The sequence below is a fragment of the Schistocerca gregaria genome, chromosome 11, assembly GCF_023897955.1.
Source record: "Schistocerca gregaria isolate iqSchGreg1 chromosome 11, iqSchGreg1.2, whole genome shotgun sequence".
NCBI classification, from domain to species: Eukaryota; Metazoa; Arthropoda; class Insecta; order Orthoptera; family Acrididae; genus Schistocerca; species Schistocerca gregaria.
In genome coordinates, this window is record NC_064930.1 from 59,590,126 (window position 1) to 59,608,756 (window position 18,631).

The following is an 18,631-nucleotide window of genomic DNA, read 5'->3' on the forward strand; positions in this document are numbered from 1 at the left end:
AAAAGTAGATCATCCGATTTCAAACGGTTGGACTAGCAATAGACGTATTAGAACTGCTCATGGATGCTTCTGTTTCATGTATTATTCTTGGAGTTGATGCGATGATAGCAGCATACTCTTTCTCAAGTAGTCATGCAGCGTTCCCTGCCTTTTGAAATACCCCGAAACAAGCTTTTTGAACCTAGGATCTAATAATGACACAAGCAAATTAACAGTGTGTCAATGGTTCCACTCTTTCGCCAACTGATTTAGTCAAGAAATCCAGGACACTTCGTGCTTCATTAGTTATTAAGATGCTCCAAGTCTGACAACTTCGTAGCAATACCTCGTATTAGAGGTATTGTTAAGGAAACAATGGAGTATGACTCCCATGAGATTGTTGTTGCTGCCACTTCAAAAGGTTAAAGAAGAATTATTATCTATTGTATAGCTAAGTAATTTTCTGCTTTGACGGTAGGCAGTGCTTTTGAACTTTCATTGAATGCAATCACAAGCTCACTTCTCTTTTCTGAACATTACGCCGTTTTTCACTTGCTAATGTAGAGTTATGAAAGAAAGTCACAACAGCCTTTGTTTTCAATAAAATTTTGGAAAATGTTTCTGTTTTGAAACAATCTTGTACTGTTAAGTTGATGCAGTAGGAAAAACAGAATGAATGTCGAGTCCTTAAGATTTCGGCAGCTTTTTCATATCTGCAGCGTTGTCCATAACCACTGCTACTGTCTTATCACGAATATTGTACTCTAGTAAGATCTGAGTCATGACCTGAAAAAAATGTAATGTGAAAACCACCTGCCAGTATGTCCGAAATTCTGCATAATATTGTCAAAACATATTTTCTTCAAGTTCTTGTTACCTGAAAAATTACTTTCACATACAAAAAAATGTTGTTGTTGTCTTCAGTCCTGAGACTGGTTTGATGCAACTCTCCATGCCACTCTATCCTGTGCAAGCCTCTTCATCTCCCAGTACCTACTGCAACCTACATCCTTCTGAATCTGCTTAGTGTATTCATCTCTTGGTCTCCCTCTACGATTTTTACCCTCCACGCTGCCCTCCAATACTAAATTGGTGATCCCTTGATACCTCAGAATATGTCCTACCAACAGATCCCTTCTTCTACTCAAGTTGTACCACAAATTTCTGTTCTCCGCAATTCTACTCAATATCTCCTCATTAGTTTTGTGATCTACCCATCTAACCTTCAGCATTCTTCTGTAGCACCACATTTCGAAAGCTTCTATTCACTTCGTGTCTAAACTATTTAGCATCCAAGTTTCACTTCCATACATGGCTACACTCCATACAAACACTTTCAGAAACGACTTCCTCAAACTTAAATCTATACTCGATGTTAACAAATTTCTCTTCTTCAGAAGCGCTTTCCTTGCCATTGCCAGTCTACTTTTTATATCCTCTCTACTTCGTCCATCATCAGTTATTTTGCTCCACAAATAGCAAAACTCCTTTACTACTTTAAGAGTGTCATTTCCTAATCTAATTCCCTCAGCATCACCCAACTTAATTCGACTACATTCCATTATTCTCGTTTTGCTTTTGTTGATGTTCATCTTATAGCCTCCTTTCAAGACAGTGTCCATTCCGTTCAACTGCTCTTCCAAGTCCTTTGCTGTTTCTGTCAGAATTACAATGTCATCAGCGAACCTCAAAGTTTTTGTTTCTTCTCCCTGGATTTTAATACCTACTCCGAATTTTTCTTTTGTTTCCTTTACTGCTTGCTCAATATACAGATTGAATAACAAAGGGGAGAGACTACAACTCTGTCTCACTCCCTTCCCAACCACTGCTTCCCTTTCATGTCCCTCGACTCTTATAACTGCCATCTGGTTTCTGTACTAATTGTAAATAGCCTTTCGCTCCTTGTATTTTACCCCTGCCCACCTTTAGAATTTGAAAGAGAGTATTCCAGTCAACATTGTCGAAAGCTTTCTCTAAGTTTACAAATGCTAGAAACGTAGGTTTGCCTTTCCTTAATCTAGCTTCTAGGATAAGTCGTAAGGTCAGTATTGCCTCACGTATTCCAGTATTTCTACGGAATCCAAACTGATCTGCCCCGAGGTCGGCTTCTACTAGTTTTTCCATAAATCTGTAAAGAATTCGAGTTAGTATTTTGCAGCTGTGACTTATTAAACTGATAGTTCGGTAATTTTCACATCTGTCAACACCTGCTTTCTTTGGGATTGGAATTATTATATTCTTCTTGAAGTCTGAGGGTATTTCGCCTGTTTCATACATCTTGCTCACCATATGGTACAGTTTCGTCAGGACTGGCTCTCCCAAGGCCGTCAGTAGTCCCAATGGAATGCTGTCTACTCCCAGGGCCTTGTTTCGACACAGGTCTTTCAGTGCTCTGTCGAACTCTTCTCGCAGTATCGTATCTCCCATTTCATTTTCATCTACATCCACTTCCATTTCCATAATATTGTCCTCAAGTACATCGCCCTTGTATAGACCCTCTATATACTCCTTCCACCTTTCTGTTTCTGGGTTTCCATCTGAGCTCTTGATATTAATGCAAGTGGTTCTCTTTTCTCCAAAGGTCTCTTTAATTTTCCTGTAGGCAGTATCTATCTTACTCCTAGTGAGATAAGCCTCTACATCCTTACATTTGTCCTCTAGCCATCCCTGCTTAGCCATTTTGCACTTCCTGTCGATCTCATTTTTGAGACGTCTGTATTCCTTTTTGCCTGCTTCATTACTGCATTTTTATATTTTCTCCTTTCATCAATTAAATTGATGAATTAATAAAAAAATAATTCTCATAAAAATTGGACCAGTATATTACGTGTTGCTGTCACGTTAGAAGCATGGGGAAAGCAGGAAGAGCAAGGTCACCACAAGGAATAGAGATGCGGGGGGAAGGGGGGAGGGAATGTTTGCTGGTCTGCCATGCAATGCCCCATGCTTGCTAATGAACTGCAGCAGATAAGGCATAATCTGCACACGGGAATAACAAGGTTGAAACTACGTTGAAGAGACCAAGGGTGGCTTCGTCACTCATGTTTTTTCTCAGTTGAGTTTACACAGCACAAAACAAAAGGGCCATCACTCTACTGCAGTGCTACAGGTGCTACATCGCTGAGGTCGGAGGCGCTCGTAATTTCAATGCAGTCGACATAAAGTATGTAGCTTGTAGAAGTTTTGTTGGGAACTTCGCCGGAGCGGTATACAGAGCTCAACATTAACGACGGGTAAGGAAAGGTGAGGCGAGACAGTAGTACTGGCACCTTCGCCCACCATACCGATGTATTCCTATAATATTCCCGCGCCATTCAGTTTGCACTTGTTGTTGTTGTGGTCTTCAGTCCTGAGACTGGCCTGATGCAGCTCTCCATGCTACTCTATCCTGTGAAATCTTCTTCATCTCCCAGTACTTACTGCAACCTACATCCTTCTGAATCTGCTTGGCGTATTCATCTCTTGGTCTCCCTCTACGATTTTTACCCTCCACGACGCCCTCAGATGCTAAATTTGTGATCCCCTGATGCCTCAGAACATGTCCTACCAACCGGTCCCTTCTTCTTGTCAAGTTGTGCCACAAACTCCTCCCCAATTCTATTCAATACCTCCTCATTAGTTATGTGATCTACCCATATGATCTTCAGCATTTTTCTGTAGCACCACATTTCGAAAGCTTCTATTCTCTTCTTGTCCACACTATTTATCGTCAACGTTTCACTTCCATACATGGCTACACTCCATACAAATATTTTCAGAAACGACTTCCAGACACTTAAATCAGTACTCGATGTTAACAAATTTCTCTTCTTCAGAAACGCTTTCCTTGCCATTGCAAGTCTACATTTTATATCTTTTCTACTTCGACCATCATAAGTTATTTTGCTCCCCAAATAGAAAAACTCCTTTACTACTTTAAGCACCTCATTTCCTAATCTAATTCCCTCAACATTCACCAGATTTAACTCGACTACATTCCATTATCCTCGTTTTGCTTTTGTTGATGTTCATCTTATATCCTCCTTTCAAGAAACTGTCCATTCCGATCAACTGGTCTTCTAGGCCCTTTGCTGTTTCTCACAGAATTACAATGTCATCTGCGAACCTCAAAGTTTTTTATCTTCTCCCTGGTTTTTAATAGCTACTCCGAATTTTTCTGTTGTTTCCTTCACTGCTTGATCAATATACAGATTGAGTGACATCGGTGAGAGGCTACAACCCTGTCTCACTCCCTTCCCAACCACTGCTTCCCTTTCGTGCCCCTCGACTCTTATAACTGCCATCTGGTTTCTGTACAAATTGTAAATAGCTCCCTGTATTTTATCCCCGCCACTTTTAGAATTTGAAAGAGAGTATTCCAGACAACATTGTCAAAAGGTTTCTCTAAGTCTACAAATGCTAGAAACGTAGGTTTGCCGTTCCTTAATCTTTCTTCTAAAATAAGTCGTAAGGCTGATAGAGCCTGACAAATAGCGTTTCTTCGGCTTAACCTTCACTACACAAAACCTGAGAGTTTTCCATTACCACCATAAAGTTCTGATTCCGTTAATACGGCCTGTTTACAACTTGCTATGGTTAGTATTTTTTGGAAAATATATGCATTAATATCGATACCATTTTAAAAGCACCGAAAGTTTTAATTCTGTTCCAATTCGCTAACACAATGGAAACACTTCCACATAAATCACACACCAAAGCATGTAGTTTACACTCAGAAGACGCAGCACAGTAACTGTAACGCCACGCCCAGCTGATTTTGCAGTGCTGTATTAATTTTGGTTCAGACGGTGTTGGGGTTCGCGTTCGTTTTCCACTTGTTACTCTGCTGTCGTACGAACTCCCAAGTGTAAACTTTGACGTGAAAATAACAGTCTTTTGAGAAACTGCGTTATAGACATCCATGTTCAAATGTGTTGCTTATTTGCATACACCGACCTGATTTATACCGACATTTACCTATCTCAAGAATGAATCGAAACTCAGCAGATGACTGAAAAGTTAAAGGAAACATTTTAAAAAAATGTTAGTTACATGTGCATAGATTCTGCGTTGCGATTACTTGCAGTTTTTGTCATTTTTAATATGGGTGAAACTAATTTTTTGTCCATTATAAAGTGGCAAGTCAATGTCAGTATACCTATATTTGCGTTGCTTTTCCTCATGTCCGTTGTAACACTTAAAATATTTCATTTTGTAAGAGTTTCTTTTAATTTATTTTTATCTCTTCAGATAGTTTTGAGGTCGGTGAACATTGAAGTGTAGTTTTACCTGGCAACTTGTATCTGGTGTCTAAGGCATAAACAATTTTTTTCAAACCTTGATGGTCAGAAGTTCTGAATGGCAGCATATCGACAGCGATCATTTGTGCATAAATAGAATCAAGTTCTTTTTTTACTTTTGAACTGGCATCATACAACTGACTTCTGTTAAAATAATTTTTATAGAGCTTCTCGATTCTTTTGGTTGCGCCTCTTGCACTTGATCTAGCTCACAAGATGATATCTCACCTTTCAGTTCTATTAGTAATCCATGGTGCTTCTTTTTAAGTGGTCTCATAAATTAGCTCTATTTCCTGATCAGGAAATCCTGCAGATTGTTCCACGAACAGTACCAGCCTGGAATAGAAGGGGAAACCGATAGAGATACTTAAGGTACCCTCCGCCACACACTGTCAGTTATAGATGTAGATGTAGATTGTATTAACTGACTATTATCCCCCACTTTCTTGGAAAAATTCCACACACATTATTAAGTTTTACGATTCATTTTCAAAACAATAACAAAAAAGCTCTATTTATGCACCTATTTCATAAACAAATTAATCCTGGCCAACAGGGACCATCGAAGGTACACGGTAAGTACTGATCGTTCATTCATTTCGGCACCATTTGGAACACTTTGTGGCTATTGTGCTCTTCGTCTCACTGCTGCCAATGACAGTAGTGACATTATAGTTGCGTGATGAAGAATAATCCTGTTGTGTTGCGTTTAAATAACCTCACAATATCTATACTGAGTTATGAAATTTGATATTAACAAAACGAACGAATTCAAAAGTAACAGCAGTCTACATGGCTACAACACAAGGAGAAAGGATGATCTTCACTACTCAAGGTTAAATCTAACTTTGGCTCAGAAGAGGGTAAATTATGCAGCCACAAAAGTCTTTGGTCACTTACCTAATAGCATCAAAAGTCTGACAGATAGCCATATAGCATTTAAAAGGAAATTAAAAGAATTTCTTCTACTCATTAGATGAATTTTTGGATGTACTAAGTGGGTAATTTCACCAATCCCCACAAAAATTAAAAGTATTAAGTGTTATGTAATATCTTGTATAGACGCTTTTTATTAACCTGACACGTTCCACATCATTACAAAGTGTTGTATTCATGATCTATGAAGCAAGTAGTAATCTAACCTAATCTCACATTCCTGTATGTAGCTCAAAGCTTTGAAGTCAGAAAAAAACTATTGTTTTATGACCAGCTAGGTAGCTCTTAAACTTTTTTAAATCCACAGACAATAGCTATAAGTTTTTTTCTATGACAGTATAATTTCTTTTCTGTAATCTTCTATTATCAGAACTGATTGAGAAGTGTTCTATAGCCCCATTGATTTCTTTCTGCTGAAAAAGGTGTACTCCAAGCCGATAATCATTTCCATCAGTCATAAGACAGAATGGTAATGCCCAATCAGGTCTATGAAGGGTTTTACTGGTGCCAAGTTGCTTCCTAATTTCATTGAATGCCCATTGACAATTGTCCATTCGCAAATTTGTCTTGACAAGTTCTCTGAGACATGGTGCATTAAGTACATGTGTACATACATATTTTCGGTAAAATTTGCTAAACCATAAAATGATCTCAGTTGCTCTTTATTTTTGGGTATCGAAAATTCCTCTATGACCATGAGTTGTCAGGCAGAATCCCTTTTCACTAATAGTGTGGCCTAAAAATTTTAATTGTTTCACCCCAAATTTACATTTCTCTAATTTCAAAGTCATATCTCCCCATCTAAACTATTTTCCAATTGGCCTTAAAGTTTCAATGTCTTCTTCCCATGTGTTATTAGTTGCTAAACTATGATCCACATAAATTACCAATTTGGGCAGTAATTCCCTACCCAAAGCATAATCCAATGCACGGATAAATTCAACAACTGAAATGTTAAGTCCAAATGGCACCACACAATATTGATAGCTTTTTCCATTAATTAAATATTAACTGGTGAAGTTGTAAATGATGTTTTTCAGAAAATCATTCAGTGGTTCTCTGCAAATGGGCTCTCATTAAACAGTTCCACACAGTAAATGGAATGACACCATTAATAAATATAGACTTCGATCAGAAATTGGTAGCTAAGGTAGAATATTCAAAATTTCTAGGTGTATGCAGTGATGAAGGGTTGAACTGGAAAAAACACACTGAGGATCTGCTGAAATGTTTGAGTTGCCGATATACATCTGAGTAAATTAGCTTACCACGCCTATTTTCATTCTCTGCTTTCGTATGGCATCATATTCTGGGGTAACTCACCATCGAGTCAAAGTGTGTTCATTGCACAAAAGCGTGTAATCAGAATAATTGCTGGAGCTCATCAAAGATCACCCTGCAGATACTTATTTAAAGAGCTAGAGATCTTCACTGTAGCCTCACAATATATATATTCACTTATGAAATTTGCTATAAACAATCCGAACGAATTCAAAAGTAATAGCAGTGTACATGGTTTTGCAAAAACATTGCCTGACATTTACCTCAACTCTTGGCAAGAAGAGATAAGTTTTGTCTCACATCCATTGAAAGATTGACATTTCGCCCGATTTACTTGTGAATATGCACTGCAATACTGTGAAAGCATATAGCATGTAAATACAGCTGTTTATTTTACTGATTATGTCCAGTCACCATTTCAAATAAAATTTACTATATTCACTTTGGTGGGTGTTTCCTTGAAGGAACAAGTGCTGCCAATCGAACACAACACGAGCATATTTATGCTTCTAAGAAAAGTAGAATTGTCGCAAGAGAGTTAGGATCGAGTCAGTATTTTGTCTTTTCGAATCACCTTATTCATTAATAAGTACAACTGAAAACACTTGTAAGCAGAACGAGAACTCAGAAACAGAAGAGGACAATATCAGATGTGTTTAATTAATAACGATAATAATCGTTTTTATTTTAAAATACATTGCACAATACAATTACAAACACTTAATTTTTAAAATGTCATTTTTTCCTCTATTAACTGTGTTGTATTACAATATCCCTATTTACATTTGTATTCCTTGCTACAAGTAAGTAAGCTCACACATTTGAAGATGACAATCTATATAATGTGCATTCACGAATTCATGTTATTTGCGTGTTTTATTTTTACTGTAAGCATCTTCAAAAATGGTTCAAATGGCTCTGAGCGCTATGGGACATCAGTCCCCTAAAACTTAGAACTACTTAAACCTAACTAGCCTAAGGACATCACACACATCCATGCCCGAGGCAGGATTCGAACCTGCGACTGTAGCGGTCAAGCGCGATTCCAGACTGTAGCGCCTAGAACTGTAAGCATCTGATATGTCGAGATGCCTACAACTGTTAGTTGTCATCACTGCAAGACAAACAAGAAAATTCCTCGACTTTAACCCCACCCCCATAAAGACCAATCTTTTAACAACATAAGTTTATAAACAGCATAAACTGACTATGGTACCACCATCTTTGATGTTAATTAAATACCTCCATACAATGTACTTTACCTCTGCACTCCACATGCCATGGAGGTAACAGGATCCGACAATTTTTCACGCCATTTGAAAAATAATATAAACGATATGACTATCGATAGCAAACCCACAGCTGATGGTGCAGAAACTACCGATTAATCGATATTCTATCGATGTTTAAGGACACTACATCGACGAACCAAGGTTTTTAGAATTGTTGAACCTTTTTGTGGTCGAACGAACCTCATAGCGGCAGTTGCTGAAGCTGTTGGATGGGAAACGAGGCCAGGAAGTTGCAACAGGAGACTTGTTATTGTTTGTGATGTTAGATTACTTTTACATCCAACCACATACAGCATCTCGAAACTTTTAGTGCCCAAAAAAGAACATACAATGATTTACTTAATATATACTATAACTTAAGACATAACATTGAAACATTATCTGAGTGATAATGGAAAACAGTCATTGGTCGTTAATAAATTGCAATAACTATTTATATTAAATATTAATGAATACATACTGTAAACAGATTTGCAGCTTTATAGCCTTCACGTTATTACCTGGAGATAACAAAAACATATAGCGTCCTTGTCAGTTTGCATGTTGTTCTCAACCGCTCTCAGGTGGGCAAAGCAGTTTTCTTTACTGAACCATTACTTTTGTCATAGTTCTTGTTGTTGAACTAATTCAAAGTAACTATATAGATCATTTTTAACATTAAAGTACCAATAAATAAAAACATGTAGAAAAAATGTGAAGCTAATCAATCTGAAGAGAAAACTTGATTACTTACCAAAACTTAATGACCTTTTTTCTCAAATACAATATTTTGGAAACCTCGGCAATATAAACCACTAGAAAGTATTCTCATTGTCACCCAGGGCGTTTATCTGCTTCCTACCTCTGTTTCATATCTGATAAGGTGTAGAAGAAGGAATAACTCGTTCTTATTTAATAGCTCACAAAAATTTATTCTTAAGCTGAGAGAAATAAATACATAGAGACACTGTAAATCAGATGAAAGCAAACAGTAAACCTGTGTTGTAAGTGCAGTCAAATATTTATTCAAAATAATGATACATTTATATCACTTTCTTTTAATCATTAAATTGTATGAAAATTTCTTTAGACATATCTGATAAGGTGTAGAAGAAGGAATAACTCGTTCTTATTTAATAGCTCACAAAAATTTATTCTTAAGCTGAGAGAAATAAATACATAGAGACACTGTAAATCAGATGAAAGCAAACAGTAAACCTGTGTTGTAAGTGCAGTCAAATATTTATTCAAAATAATGATACATTTATATCACTTTCTTTTAATCATTAAATTGTATGAAAATTTCTTTAGACATATCTGATAAGGTGTAGAAGAAGGAATAACTCGTTCTTATTTAATAGCTCACAAAAATTTATTCTTAAGCTGAGAGAAATAAATACATAGAGACACTGTAAATCAGATGAAAGCAAACAGTAAACCTGTGTTGTAAGTGCAGTCAAATATTTATTCAAAATAATGATACATTTATATCACTTTCTTTTAATCATTAAATTGTATGAAAATTTCTTTAGACATATCTGATAAGGTGTAGAAGAAGGAATAACTCGTTCTTATTTAATAGCTCACAAAAATTTATTCTTAAGCTGAGAGAAATAAATACATAGAGACACTGTAAATCAGATGAAAGCAAACAGTAAACCTGTGTTGTAAGTGCAGTCAAATATTTATTCAAAATAATGATACATTTATATCACTTTCTTTTAATCATTAAATTGTATGAAAATTTCTTTAGACATATCTGATAAGGTGTAGAAGAAGGAATAACTCGTTCTTATTTAATAGCTCACAAAAATTTATTCTTAAGCTGAGAGAAATAAATACATAGAGACACTGTAAATCAGATGAAAGCAAACAGTAAACCTGTGTTGTAAGTGCAGTCAAATATTTATTCAAAATAATGATACATTTATATCACTTTCTTTTAATCATTAAATTGTATGAAAATTTCTTTAGACAACTTATTTGGAAGCAGCCTATCTCTTTTCTCGGTCCTTATTTGACCCGATTCAAAAAACGCAAGGAACTGAGGTAGCTGGTACACACAATTTGCAATTTGGTGCAAGTGAGGGTATAATTATTGTCTTTGTTCCCAACGAAGTAATGGGTTAAGCAGCCTGTGGAAAACTGATTCAACTATGGAGTTTTCTGTTTCTGCGATTCTAGTGGCTTTTTTGTGTAGTTAAAGCCATCATTTAACAAACGAATATCGGCCGGATCTTTGATGAGCTTAGTGCACCCAGGGCTGAGGAAAGCTGAGTTTGTGTGGGTGATGGGATATCATTCTGTTTTGGTTCTTACTGATTATTCCTTGAACTTTTGCCACTAAACATCCATAGACTGCGTCAAACTTTTTTGTATTTTTAAAAGCAGACACCTTAAAATAGGGATCAAAAGGAATGCTGATTGAAGAATTAATTCATGTTCCTTTGATATCAGCATGCCACTGATTTCCTTTAGCGTAGTATCACTCACTTGTTTTAAGAGAGGAGGGAAATTTGGAGTTTTTGACATGTTAACAAAATCGCACAAATTTATGGACAAAACCATTGTTTTAGAAAACGTGACACTTTTCGCAGCACTCAGATCATTGGTTATATCATCAGAAATTTCTGCTGTATTTATGGTATCTTCTGTAATAACCCAGTCACAACTCGGAAGTGTTGTTTTGTTATATTGCAGTAATGCAAGAGTGGATAATATATGGTCCTTATTAGTAACAGATCTAACATTTCTAAGGCAGAATTCCAGGGTGTTGGCACATCTTGAGTTAATTTCAACCCAGTTTCATCTGATCCTGGATTTCAAAGGGCTTCATTTAAGCATGTGAGCTTCTTTTGAAATGTTGCGCAATCGTTTTTCAGTTATGTGATTAATTGAAGAAATGCCCGATTTTACAATTGAGTTTAGAGTATGAGCATAATATGGAATGTATTTTGAAACATCACTTGCTGCTGCAGTTATACTTGGGGCATTATCGGTCACAACTGCAACTAATTTGGAACCGTTGTTCCACTCCTCACACTGTCTTCTGAGTAATGTTGCTAAAAGTCTATCAATTCAGTCCAACTCAATGAACTACTGCACAGAATCAAATTCAACTTTATAAAATGAGCTGTTATAACCACAAACTTTGATTAATCTGTGAAAGCCACCTATCTATTGTGAGTGCCATGGCAACTGAATTAGCTAATTTAGTTTTTAACCTCAACTATTAAAATCTGAGTGCCACTGTGACTACAAACTTCTAGAAAGGAATTTTCTACTGGAAACATATAGCCAGGGCAAAGATGTGATATAATTTTTTCAAAAATTCATGCACTTGTTTTCTCTTATCTTATTGTCCACTTCCTGAACCAAAGTTTCATTAACGACCGAAGGATGCACACTCCGTTGCTCATCGTGCACATTTGTGCAGCCATCTTTAAATGCTTTCACCCACGTTCTTACCATTCCATCATTCATAATGTTTTCTCCGTAAACTTCACAGACCTCAACGATGAATATCGATCGCTTTTAGGCCTTTAGCACTATGAAATCTTATAACAGCTCGTACTTCACAGTCGGCGGGACTCACGATTATTGGAGGCATCTTAAACACTCAGTACACAATGTAAACAAGGAAGAATCAGACTGTAATGGCGTCAGGCGTAGATTAAGGTACAGGCTTTCATGTAAAAATAAAATTATTGAGATATATTAGCACGTTTTTTTTTCATTTCAAAACGATACTTACTTAAAAAAACACGCCTCATAATCTGTTTATATTGGCTCTGTACTGGCGTCAAAAATGTAGTTTTCGTAACCGAATGCACATTTTTTGGACTGTAATTGTCACAAAAACATTTAAAACATTAATGCTTGTTACATTTTGGCCAAAACATCGCAGATGAAGATTTAAATGAAAGAAATGATTATAAATATAACGATATTCAAGAAAAAGCCATAACAGAAATAATGAATTCAATAACTTGAATGAAGATGTGGTATGATAAAACAGAAGAAATTAAACTGATATTAATAAACAAAAATAGTTAAAATCACATACACAAAGATTCCAAATGTAACAAGATTGATACGTGGAAAAAATGAAGCTAGTCAATACCACAATGTAGATGACGATGGAAAGGAATAGAAATGAAAAAAATTACATTTAAATCAGTTATATGAAAGAAAATAATGGTCAAAGTTATTTCCCTAAGAATTTAAAAATAAAATAATTCGAGGCACTTCATGCATTCCATACCTACAAACTTTTGGGTGTCACGCACATAATTTATTCCCAACGCAATGCTGCTAGTTGGAACACTTTAGCTAATACGAGGAGTGTTTTTTAAGTAAGTACCGTTTTGAAATGAAAAAAAGACGTGCTAATATATATCAATAATTTTATTTTTACATGAAAGCCTGTACCTTAATCTACGCAATGACGTCATTACAGTCTGATTCTTCCTTGTTTACATTGTGTACTGAGTGTTTAAGATGCCTCCGATAAACGTGAGTCCCACCGACTGTGAAGTACCGTCTGTTATAAGATTTCTTAATGCTAAAGGCCTAAAAGCGATCGATATTCATCGTTGAGGTCTGTGAAGTTTACGGAGAAAACATTATGAGTGATGGAATGGTAAGAACGTTGGTGAGTGCATTTAAAGATGGCCGCACAAATGTGCAAGATGAACAACGGTGTGGGAGTCCTTCGGCCGTTATTCAAAGTTTGGTAAAGGAAGGGGACAGTAAGGTGAGAGGAAACAGGCGCTTTACGATTTCCTCCTTGCGGGATGACTTTCCTGTTTCTCGTAGTGTTTTGTATGGCATTGTGACCGAGCACTCGAATTACCGAAAATTGTGCGCACGTTGAGTACCGAAAATGTTGACGGATGAGCACAAAGCCAAAGGTTTAGACAGTGCACTGACTTTCCTTCAGTGGTACCACAACGACGGTGATGATTTCTTAAGCCAAATTGTTACGGGCGATGAAACATGGTGTGCCTACGTCACACCAGAATCAAAGCTACAGTCGTCTATGGAAGTTGAGCAAGGGCATCGTTTTGCTGCAAGACAATGCATGTGGCGAATCAGACCAGAGATCTCATCACATCTTTTCGATGGGAAACTCTAGGTCATCCTCCGTACAGCCCCGATCTTGTGACTACCATCTGTTCCTGCACTTGAGGAAACACCTGGGCGGTCAGCGTCTTCAAGACGAATTCAAAACAGTGGTGATGCAGTGGTTAACAAGTCAGGCGGCAGACTTCTATGAGGAGGGTATTCAAAAACTGGTACAACGTTATGACATTATGACTCAATATTGACGGAAATTATGTAGAAATGTAGATTAAGGTACAGGCTTTCATGTAAAAATAAAATTATTGAGATATCTTAGCACGTCTTTTTTTATTTCAAAACGGCACTTACTTAAAAAAACACGCCTCGTACTACGCTTCTAGCACAGCACGAGAAATTCCGAAATCTCTTTTCGTCGATTACTTGTTCACCAGGATGAATGGCATCAGTGTGTGATACCACGGATCCTATCCTACGCGACGGTATCCCATCGCTACGGATCTCTCCTTGTAAGAGAAGCTGCAAGTTCAATAAAGAACTGCGAGGAAAGTATATCAGTTTCACAAGCAACAACGATGAACTTGACTGCGATTGTGGGGCCTAGAATATCGGAAATGGAGTCTGATCTGAATTTCAAGGGAAGTCCACACGTTTGGATCACGGAGCTTCACTTTGTACACCTTTAGTACACCTTTAGTACGGAATTACAACAACTTAATGTGCAAGTAGTAAGGTAGGCTCTGGTAATTCCGAGAAAATCACTAGAAGTTTTATGCGTCTATTATGTAACTGATTTACGTGTGCGAAGATACCAGCAGTAAGCAATCGTTGTAGCCATGTGGTTAAACGATCAATATTGTGCTAGTGTGAAGAACCTGAAGTACAGCCAATACTTTTCGCACTTCTTGCGGAGCATCTTCCACGATTCGTCCCGTAGCTGTATTGTCCATTGCAGGAGATAAATTTGATACATTCACACTCAGGAAATTGAGCAGATAACGGCACCTACATGACATTACGAGAAGACATTCCACAATAGTGGGGTGACGGCGTCCGTGGTGAACCGTCGCCGCATGTGCGTTACAGAACTGTAACTTTTTTTTCTTTTTTTTTCAGAGATAAGTCATGTCAACAAATAAATGAATACCCCTTTTGGCGGTGGAGACGAAACGGCCAGGCCTCGTAAAACGACCCCTGTCCACTTTGCCCTCGAGACCATTCCTTGTATTCCTTTATCTATGGCGTATACAGGGTGGTCCATTGATCATGACCGGGCCAAATATCTCACGAAATAAGCGTCAAACGAAAAAACTAGAACAACGAAACTTGTCTAGCTTGAAGGGGGAAACCAGATGACGCTATGGTTGACCCGCTAGATGGTGCTGCCATAGGTCAAGCGGATATCAACTGCATTTTTTAAAAATAGGATCACCCATTTTTTATTAAATACTCGTGTAGTACGTAAAGAAATATGAATGTTTTAGTTGGACTACTTTTTCGCTTTGTGATAGATGGCTCTGTAATAGCCACAAACGTGTAAGTACGTGGTATCAGGTAACATTCCGCCAGTGCGGACGGTATTTGCTTCGTGATACATTACCCGTGTTAAAATGGACCGCTTACCAATTGCGGAAAAGGTCGATAACGTGTCGATGTATGGCTATTGTCATCAAAATGCCCAACGGGCGTGTGCTATGTGTGCTGCTCGGTATCCTGGACGATATCATCCAAGTGTCCGGACCGTTCGCCGGATAGTTAGGTTGTTTAAGGAAACCGGAGGTGTTCAGCCACATATGAAACACCAACCACGACCTGCAACAAATGATGATGCCAAAGTAGGTGTTTTAGGTACTGTCTCGGCTAATCCGCACATCAGTAGCAGACAAATTGCGGAAGAATCGGGAATCCCAAAAACGTCGGTGTTGAGAATGCTACATCAACATCGATTGCACCCGTACCATATTTCTATGCACCAGGAATTGCATGGCGACGACTTTGAACGTCGTCAACAGTTCTGCCATTGGGCGCAAGATGAATTACGGGACGATGACAGATTTTTTGCACGCCTTCTATTTCGCGACAAAGGGTCATTCACCAACAGCGGTAACATAAACGGCATAATATGAATTATTGGGCAACGGAAAATCCACGGTGGCTGCGACAAGTGGAACATCAGCGAACTTGGCGGGTTAATGTGTGGTGCGGCATTATGGGAGGAAGGATAATTGGCCCCCATTTTATCGATGGCAAACTAAACTGTACAATGTATGCTGATTTCCTACGTAATTTTCTACCGATGTTACTACAAGATGTTTCACTGCATGACAGAATGGCGATGTACTTCCAACACGATGGATGTCCGGCACATAGCTCGCATGCGATTGAAGCGGTATTGAATAGTATATTTCGTGGCAGCGGATTTGTCGTCGAAGCACCATACCGTGGCCCGCTCGTTCACCGGATTTGACGTCCCCAGATTTCTTTCTGTGGGGAAAGTTGAAGGATATTTGCTATGGTGATCCACCGACAACGCCTGACAACATGCGTCAGCGCATTGTAAATGCATGTGCGAACATTACGGAAGGCGAACTACTCGCTGTTGAGAGGAATGTCGTTACACGTATTGCCAAATGCATTGAGGTTGTAGGACATCATTTTGAGCATTTATTGCATTAATGTGGTATTTACAGGTAATCACGCTATAACCGCATGCGTTCTCAGAAACGATAATTTCACAAAGGTACATGTATCACATTGGAACAACCGAAATAAAACGATCAAATGTACCTACGTTCTGCGTTTTAATTTAATAAACCTACATGTTACCAACTGTTGGTCGAAATTGTGAGCCACATGTTTGTGACTATTACAGCGCCGCCTATCACAAAGCGAAAAAAGTGGTCCATCAAAAACATTCATATTTCTTCACGTACTACACGAATATGTAATAAAAAATGGGGGTTCCTATTTTTGAAAAGAAAACGCCGTTGATATCCGTTTGACCTATGGCAGCGCTATATAGCGGGCCAACCATAGCGCCATCTGGTTTCCCCCTTCAAGCTAGACAAGTTTCGTTCTTTGTAGTTTTTTCGTTCGACGCTTTTTCGAGAGATATTTGGACGGTCACGATCAATGGACCACTCTGTATATACATGTATATACAGAGGTAGGCGGGGCGGCTGTTCGAATTCCGCTAACACTTCTGTTTTAAGAAGTTTGTTTGCGTGGCCATCCTCCGCAGCAAGCACAAAAAATATTTGTTTTGTAATTAAAAAGCGCGTTTTCTTGCTGTATGATAATCTGAAACCAACACATATCAAAACAAAACTGTATCGTTCTAGATCTCACGGAAAACGCCTTAAAGTAAAAACAAAAAAAAAAAAAAAAAAAAAAAAAAAAAAAAAAAAGCGGATCGCGTCTTGCTGAAATAAATTAAAGCGCAGCAAATCAAATACTTTTTTAGCCTATTTTTTTCATCACTGGCCACATTATTTAAGTTATATGACAGTTGAGAGGTAATATAATGAAAATACCCACGTGCGTTTTAATGAAGTTGTAATGAATTTCACATTTTATTTGACTATTTTCTATTTGTAATTAAATTTCCAGAGACGAGGGACAGGCTTCCAAAGCCCAAATCAAATCTCGATAAATAATGACGCGAATGGCGTTATTCACAAACATTAATGTAGGAAGTCGCAGTGTGCTCGACCACAAGAGAAATGTACTATTTATTACTCGTCGGATGTGCTCACGTCATCACACGATGCCGGCTTTTATTTGTTATACTGACATGGAAAACATTAATTGAAGCTTCATCCATCTACAAATTTTTTCAGTGTATTATCTCAGAAATGTTATATATATGAAATAACATGAACAGTGATGGGGGAAAAAATCAGTTTGAGCGGCCATCGACCCGTCGCCTCAAACACATTCGTCTTACGTTGCTCAATCGTTAATCACTTTTTTTTCATTTTGTTTGTTCTTATTCTTTGTGTTTTGTCAAAGCGGACATCACATGACATCCGTTGAAGTTCGTTGTTGACCATTTCGCTCAGATATGTCATTACAGAGGGGAGCCCAGGTCTCTGACCGAACACGCTGAGCTACCGTAACGGTTTTTTTTTTTTATCATAAACTGTCTGGTATCTACGTACAGATACATAAGGTACATAATAGACGCGTAAAACTTCTCTTGCAATTTCTAGAGTAGTACACATTGCTACTTGCCACATAGTGTTGTTTTAATGGCCTGCTGAAGGTGCACAAAGTTTGAAGTAAATCTGTGATCCCAAAGTCATGGCCTCCCCTTGTTAAGTGAACAAACGGAACAGTTTCGGGGTTCCCATGCAACGCAGTTCACTGCTTTTTAGTTCGAACGCATGGGTCCAGAGTCCAGGAAGGGATGGATGGTTCACTTTTTATCTGAAACTACCAATAAGTAAGACCACTTTTATTGCCTAAAATGATTTTTTTTCTGCTAAAACATTGCAAGAAAAGCATTCCCGTTTTAGATGTAGCAGAGACGAATTTGAATGCGGGTGTGGGGCCTAGAAGACTGGAACCGGAGATGAACAAAACTAAGTGAACTAATGGAACGATTTCCGTCTTCCGATCCGACGTAGTTCGTAGTCATGACGATTTTTAGGGGGGGGGGGGGGGGGGGGAGGACTAGCGGAGTGCGCTCAATACCAAGCGAGGGGAGAATCGCGCATGCGCACTGCAGGTCCCAGTATATAAGGGAAGCGATGGGTTAAACGAACAAAAGAACTATAGTTTACTAAAAGAAAGATCGATTAG